Genomic DNA, 8,310 nt, shown 5'->3' with positions numbered 1-8,310 from the left:
GTATATTTGCATATTGTTTGTTGTAAATATGTCTGTTCAATGCTTTCAAAAAAAAAAAAAAGATTAAAAACAGACTGGCGGCGCCATTTTTACTGTTAAAGCAGCACATCGGAGGAATTGGGAGTCCTGTGAGGCGATAGGGGGCGTGTGAAGAGGCTGCATTGTATGAGGTGTGTTTTGTGCAGTTTTTGCTCTTGCTATGCAAACTGACAAGAGAACAAACGTGTATTATTTTTTCCGGTACAAGGTTACTTCAGACCACACAGCGCAGACGTCACGTAGCTTCACACGTAGCTTCTCACGCGATAAGTGGGGCGACGAAAGTGTCACGCTTCTTATCACACGTCATTGTTCACGACTTCTGCTCACGGAAAAGTACGCGACGATCGACACGACTGATTGCTTAGTTTGCAAAGCAGATGCACAAAATACACCTCATACAAAATACACCTCATAGCATTGAGCCATTGAGCGGGCTTATGGGATCACAGGGGCAGACCATAGACTGTTGGCAGACACGACACCGGCAAAAGAGATGACTGGGACGTTGCGTCATCGCCTATGAACAATTCTATTGGCCGAGAGTCACCAGAAGGCGGGGTTTATCAGCGTTCCGACGTCTGAGTTTGTTTTGAGCATGCGTTGAAATACCACAGTGCCCCGTGTGCTGTGTGTATGTCCGTGTGTTGCTATATAATAGGGAAAAATCGCTCCACTCGTCTCCTGCTCATCATATAAGCCAGTCTAGTCAGAAGACTCTGTCCTGCCGAAGGTGTTTGCTCAGAGAAAGCCGCTGTTTCTGTATTTACCCTCGGTAGTGGTCAAGTAGGACACTCAGTGCTGCTACAAGGTACCACGACAGAACACAAGGGGAAATTACAGAGGAGGACAACGATTTGTTTCTTCCCGGAAAGGTGAGAAATAACGACTCAATGTGTTTTATCACACAAGTGGTGTATTGTAATTGTAAATATAAACTTTCTTAATATCAAATAGGCGTAATTATTATAATAATTAATGATGTAAAAATGTCCTAGCCGCTTCCCATCAACACCTCAGGATCAGGATTCCAGTCCCAGAGATGCGATGCTGGCTTGTAACTGGGTTGCTTATTTAAGACGATTCTGTTATATGATCATTTAAGTTACCGTTTTCGTGTTTGGTTTATGTGTGTTTATAAGACACGATTTTGAAATATGGGTGGCGTTCTGCACTATTGATCTGCCTGTTGGGCCATGGCCGTAGAGATGTTGAAACACAGGCTCTTTTTTTAAAGACCACGTGCTTTCAATCTGTCTGGTCTGAGATGTATTTTCTCGTCTTATAATAACTACCAGTGACAGCGAGTTAAACTCTCTTTTACAGGCTGCGCTCATGCTTGATGCTTTTCGTCCCTTAATTAAGGGATAATAATACAAGATTATGTTAAAATGTCATGTTAGATTAAACTAAACGCAACACAGTATCAAGTATATGGTGTCTTCATTAAAAGCAGTGAGACAATTGTTTTTCTTTTATGTATCCGGTATGATGATACGATAGTTTAAATATTAAACATTCTTATCTTAGTTGATTAAATGAAGCTATACTTGTTTTGATTATCTTTGAGAGGTATGTCAAGGTTAGTAATAATGTGATGGAAGAGGTGACAAAGGGTGACGCATGCGAGGAAGATGTGAGCAGGTTCATGCCGGTTCAATTACTGACGTCATCATCTGTGACTCATGTGATGCGACCTGGACATTTATTGTTTGTGCCTCATTAATTATCATGAGTGGGTTTGGTAATTGGTGCATGTTTTCCGTTAGTTATTTCGCAACTGTAAATGGCGTTTAAGGAAATGGGTAGTAGGTGATGTGGGCTAGTAAAAGTTTCTAGGTTAATTCCAGTCTTCAGTGTCACATGATCCTTCAGAAATCATTCTACTATGCTGATTTGTTTAAGAAGCATTTCTTATTATCAGTGTTGAGAACAGATGTGCTGCGTAGTTGTGTGTGTGTGTGTGTGTGTGTGTGTGTGTGTGGAATGAATAGAAAGTTCAAAAGAAAAGCATTTATTTGAAAAAAAAAATATTTTCTAACATTATAAATGTCCTTACTGTCACTTTTGATCAAGTTAACATGTCCTTTCAAATAAAAGCAGTAGTTATTGAGCAGTAGCGTGTGTTTATAATATTGCTCAGCTCTGAAAAATGTATTCAGCAAGATGTTGATCCTAGAGCAAAATTTTCCACAAGCCATCTTGATAACATGGGCCTGTCTGTTGACGGTCTCATTGGAAAAATTAGTACATTGTAAACATTTTTACAGTAATGTGCAGATTGTTCAGTAGTTAATATAGAAACTTGCTACCTGACATACAAATTAAAATGTTCCTCAGCAATCTCTATGAAATGAATTTACCCAGCAATCATGAATGACTGGAAATGTCATGGAAATCATTTGATCAAACATTAAGAGAATGCTGCAGTATGAATGGCAAAACATGCCAACCTTCTTAGTTATGCATAGATAGAGTAAAGGGCATCTGTAGCCAACCTTTGCTCTCCATCTTTCTGATTCATTTGTTTTTTCTGTTTTTTTATATTTGCTTATGAGTCATTGACAGTGTGAGTGGGTTTGGGTATTTGTGTAAATGATGCCTGAAATGTCCATTCATGTGGTGTTGTATGAACTATGACTTGGGATTTGTCTGGTCAGTATTGACAGTATTTCGCCAGTGTATTTTTTGACAAGTGGGCAGTTTGATCCCATTTGCGTAAGATAACGAATGTCTCTGAGAACAGAATTGATTCTTCTCTGTTTGAGCCATTCCTTTAATATTATATAAAATGAAAGACATCCAGGATTGCATAAACAGTTTAGATAAACAGATGTAGCTCAGAGGAACACAGAGTGGATTGTGGCAGCTGTATTTTACAGCACAGGCTGTCAAACAGCAGAAGACTCTTTTGAGTGGAATGTTTTGCTTAAACAAATCTGTTATGCTTGGTTTAGACTTGCCTAAATATTGTACAGAGAAGTTAAAGGCAGTGGTTCCTAATAGTTGTATTTCTCATCTATGATACATTAATAAATGTGTTTTAATTAGCTTTTGTGCATAGAGGGCTGTAAATTACGCTTTTTTGTTTTCCTCTTGCTTTTGTGTTTGTTTGAATCAGCATTTGTCAGCACAAGTTGCTCTTCACAATCCAATCATGCCAAGAAGTGGATTAAGAAATTGCCAATTAACTGTATTGATTTCTCCGAGCTTAACTGTAAGTCTCACTGTGTGTAAGTGAGAACCATGTAATTAAATGGTGAAGCTGAGAAAGCATGTTAACAAACCAGCAGGCTGACAGTCACAAATCCTTATCTAACACGCCACTGGAAAACAAGAGGGTATTGAAGTTTTTCTCAGTCATCTGATCACTCACAAAATGGGATTTAGTCCCATGAAGCGAGAGAAAAAAAAATGGCATCACTCTTGTTCACGCTTATGCTATTTCAGTCTTTTTCAAACCAATTCTGTTTCTCTGTTCTCTTTTTCTGTCTCTTTCCATTTTTCTTGAGCAAACATTTGCGTTGTAAGGCTTTTCTTATCATTTACAGAATGAGCGTGTACAGGCTGTTGATTTAAATAAGAATCTTTGTAGTTTTTTTTTTTCTAGTTTGGCAGCAGTGAATTCGCATGACAGTTCAAAAACGTTTTTTTTTTTTTTTTTGTCATCTGTATTGTATTTAATTCACCCCAAAAATTCTGCCTTTTTTTTACCCTCATGTTATTCCAAACCTGTATGGCTTATTTACTTCTGTGGAATATAAAAGATGATATTTTGAAGAATGTTGGTAACCAAACAGTTTTGTGGGCAACTTGTGGACATTTCTCAAAATATCTTTTGTTTTTTCACAGAAGAAAAAGTTACACTGGGTTGGAACATCGTGAAGGTGAGTGAATGATGACAGATTTTTCATATTTTGTTAGCTATTCCTTTTAAGATTTTCTGTAGTTGTAGGTTTTAAAGTTGTATTTAATAACAGCCTATGAATTGCACCTATTGGCCTATGATTGAGGTTGATCCTTTCAATAAATCATCATTATGGTACTTACATAATTCAGAACCTATTGGTTTGCGGTAATTCAAATTGCGAGGATTTCCTTTGAAACCTTTCTCTTATGTCACTGGTTTCTCATCCAAGAAACCTCACCCTTTCAGTTTTTTATATCCCATAAGGCAATTTGTCAGATTTAACTCCATTTAACAGGGGATTTGTGTAATTTTCCTTTTTCTTTTTTTTTTTTAAGTTTGCATAATTAGATGAGTCGGGGCTCTTAATAACTGCCAAATCAAGGTTGAGACAAAGATTGCTTGAAACAATATGTTCTTTAGCAAAGAGCAGAAGTGTGTGACCATTAATGACATTTGAGGCAAAACAGGTTTGAGCTTTCAGCTAACACTGTGTTGACACTAGATGCGAATGATGCGATGCAACAAAAGAGAATCCATTATAATCAGTGATTTTGGATGAGGTGCGGCAAAACCCCAACAGTAAACTGATGTCCTGTTCTATTTCTGACATACTCCAAGTGCTCACGCTACTTCTGACATGCAGGACAAGTAAATTTGTGACAGTTGCAATTTTATACTTTATGCGCATACTTGACATATGTACTATAGCACCTCACAAAAATGCACAGAGCACACATATCATTTGTGACACCCCTTAGAAGTAAAGTGTACATTGAAGTAAGTTGTGTGGGAATCTGTTCAGGGTGTGACCCTTAAAAAGAATGTTCCCACAGTCAGTCCTGCCTCCTCTTGCTTATAGGTCATTGTCAGTATAGAGTGACAAACGTGTCCCTCGACTAGTTTCAGATGTGAAAGAGACCACATAAAAGACATCATAACCTAGTGTTTACCGAAGGAATAACAAATGGTTTGGCTACTTTTTACGCATTTTTAAACAATTATTTGCTACTATCATAAAATTCATCTTTTATGAGAAATGATCACTGGTGGTTTTTCATCACATCAAATGATAATGAAGTCATCATGATGTTAAATACTTGCCATCAGCTTTTATAGGCAAAAATTTGCACATAACTTCTGCATTTTGTATGACAAACTCAACATTTTTTGAGAATGACCCTTGGCCTACCATAATGTTGAAACGACAGCATTTAGGCAGAGGGCGATTTAACTGTATATGAACTGATTTAACTATATATTGGAACCGTATTTTGCTTCAGTGTGCGATGCCCTTTTTAGTGACTTGCTTTGAATTTCATGTGTGGTTGACCTTAAAAAAATTACATCGAAAGCAGACAACCCAGGTCACATGATCTTGACTGCATATCTTTTAAAATTTGGCTGACGATGTCCTTGATGGTGCCTTTTTTTGTCACAAGATAGTGACTTTTGTAAGTGTCTCTGTTGTCAGATGGATCTATAACCTGTTTGATTCAGTCTATAGAGTTTACCCTTTATATAGATTTTTTTTAAGCTTACTCCTCCACAGTTAAAGTTCCCCCAAAAATGAAAATTTGTTTAGCTAAAGTTTACCTGAAATTTAGCATTACATCACTAGAGGACTTTAAGTTAGTCTTTGAGGTTTGTTTATTACAGACACACCGCTGTTTCTTCATAAGATTTTTGTGATGTTGTATTGTGATGTTTTTATCAGCTGTTTGGACTCTCATTCTGACGGCACCCAGAGGATCCATTGGTGTGAAAGTAATGTAATACTAAATTTCACAGAATCTGTTCCAATGAGCAAATGAACTCTTATACATCTTGGATGGCCTGAGAGTAAGTACATTTCTAGTACTATTCTTTAAAGTTTCATTTAGTGAAGTTCAGACTTAAAACACTGTTATTTTGACTTCCATCAGCCTGTTCTTACTGAACACCATTTAATCGTGCCACACCTCTTGAGATCTTTTATTTGATACACACCTCTATAAATTTGCGTTGCTGTGCTGCAGTAAATCTGGGGCAGACTAGATTCAAGCCCTCACTGTTCTGCTGACAGAAGCTCTTCAGATCCCCCTGTTGAGTCAAATGCCCCCTTCTTTCCCGTGGGGTCCCTTTGTGTTTAATTGATGTGCATCCAAGAGACCCAGTGGATATATTCATTTCTAAAGGAATTTGTCATTCTTTGATATTCACTGTACAGAAACTCAATAGTTTGACCTGCACTCCCCTGTGGATGTGTGCTGTGATGCATAAATCTCCTCCTCTCGCAGGACCCGGGGCAACTGTCCTGTGGTGTCAGGCTCCTATAGTGCTGTGCTATTGTCACTAATCTCACCTCACCACTGAGAGGGCTAATTAAACCGCATATTTGAGTGAATTAGCTGGGGGGAACCAGGCATGTCATTTAAGTGAAAAACAAGAATAATGACTCTGCAGTTTTTTTTTTTTTAACTTTTTAATGGCAAGACCAACAAATATAAAGTAATTTATATAATAGTTTATACAGATTCATTTATACTATTTGAAAAATTTCAGTGTTAATCAAGAATGATGACTGAGGGCAAATTATTACTTTTTAATGGCAAAGAACAACAAATATAAATGTTTTTATAAGTGTTATTCATTGTTTATATACTATTACAAAAATTATTACCACTTTGAATTGGCTTTTATATTTATACGTTCGGTTTTCATTTTAATTTTGTCATGTGCATTTGTCATTCTTTTTTTTCCCATAATTTAACTAGCCTACGTCTGCTGATTTCAATTTGTTTTGCAACATTCTATTTTTTTTTTTAAGTTTTCATCTAATATTTATATTGTATTCTATTTAACCTTTATTTTAATTACCGATAACTATTTTAATAGTCTGTTTTAGTTAACCGTAACAACACTGAAATTAGTGAATGTGAACGATTATGAAGAAAAAAATATTGTTTTAATGTTCTTTGTTAAATGTTATTGTATAAATAGTTTCTTGTTTTACTTATGAACAATATACAATATTACAATAAAGCCAAAACAGAACAGATTATTCAAATATTATTTGAAGAATATTTAGTTATATTACATTAAGGTACAGTTATATTTTTAGTACAAACTGTTTTTTTTCTACCTGATATTATAATATTACAGAAACATTTCCAGTTGAAGCCAGAATTAGTTCTACAGCGATTTTCCCAATAAATATTAAAAACCGAAAGCTGACAATAGTGCCAGACAACCAGTGAGTGAGTTAAGGACAACAGTAGCGATAACAATTCCCTTGAAAGATGCAAAGTCTATATTGACTATTTATATGTACCTTGCACATCTTACTGTTAAAATATGTTTTGTAAGATTTTTATTTTCTCTGTAGCACCCTCTTGTGGACACTTTGGGGCTTCTTGGACTCTAATTTTAAAACCTTTGACACCTGGAAGAGTAAGTCACATTAATCAGCATGATCTTAGCAAGACTTAAGAGGAAGTTTGGGAATGTGAGTAAAATCTGATGAGTTTTATTTGTCACGAGTGACAAGTTCCTCTAAACAAGCTAATGACAGAGAACTAGTTAGTTCAATCAAGTCTCTGAATTGATTGTCAGACCAGGGGGCTGTCTCATAAAACTAGTTAACCAAATAAGCCAGCCTTATTTCAGTTAGTCTGACTTATTTTGAACCAAATCAACTGACAAAAGAAGTCAGACTAAGGGTGCTTTCACACTAGCACTTTTGGTGCGCACCCGGGTTCGATTGACGTCAGAGTTCGGTTCTTTGGATGATGTGAACGCTGTCTTCTGAACTCGGGTGCGCATCCACGAACCGTACCCGAGTCCGCTTAAAAAGGGTGGTCTGGGGTACGGTTCATGTGAACTCCGGTACGGTTCGCTGCTGATGTGAACGCAATCGTACCAAATCGCGGAAGTGAACCGCTATTAATAACGTATTATTTGATAAAAATGTGTTTGTGTGTGCGTTTCACTCACTTTCCTGACGAGCGTGACTGACGTGCTGCAAACAGAGAGCTGTACATCTAATTTCTGTTCGCCTTCAGCGTTCTTTAGAGCATTTGCAGTACATTCGTAAGACAGACGTAAGTGCCGTTATGTACCGAAGCTTTGTAAACAAAACGAACGGTTCAAAAACGTAAATATATAAAAGTGCAGAGAGCAATGTTATGCATTTGCCGTCTTCTCCTGCGCAGTCGTTACTAAGCAACGGAGTAAACAGCTGCTGGCTTGATGACGCAAACGAACCGCGGTTCGGACCCAAATAATATAATGTGAACACAGTCCAGCGGGGGCAGGGGAAGTGGGGAGCAATCGAACTCGGGTTCGGACCAAGCAATCGAACCAAGTGTGAAAGCACCCTTAAG

The 8,310-nt window shown here is 37.2% G+C and overlaps 1 protein-coding gene across 4 annotated transcripts in view; it reads left to right on the top strand.

Annotated features, from left to right (window-relative positions):
- Nucleotides 1-643: 643 nt before the first annotated feature.
- The window catches only part of LOC107742746 (solute carrier family 23 member 2-like), a 33,740-nt gene continuing 26,073 nt past the window's right edge, over nt 644-8,310 (top strand). The window contains exons 1-2 of one of the 4 annotated variants that reach the window (XM_016555776.1): nt 644-914; nt 3,892-3,926. The gene's annotated coding sequence lies outside the window, so the exon portion shown is untranslated. The remainder of the gene's footprint in view (nt 915-3,891; nt 3,927-8,310) is intronic. The other 3 variants (XM_016555778.1, XM_016555777.1, XM_016555779.1) reach the window with 3 other exon arrangements.

Source organism: Sinocyclocheilus rhinocerous, unplaced genomic scaffold, assembly GCF_001515625.1.
Source record: "Sinocyclocheilus rhinocerous isolate Xijiao unplaced genomic scaffold, SAMN03320098_v1.1 scaffold2212, whole genome shotgun sequence".
Classification (NCBI taxonomy): domain Eukaryota; kingdom Metazoa; phylum Chordata; class Actinopteri; order Cypriniformes; family Cyprinidae; genus Sinocyclocheilus; species Sinocyclocheilus rhinocerous.
Note: the sequence above shows the minus strand (reverse complement) of the source record. Positions and strands in the feature narration are given on the sequence as shown.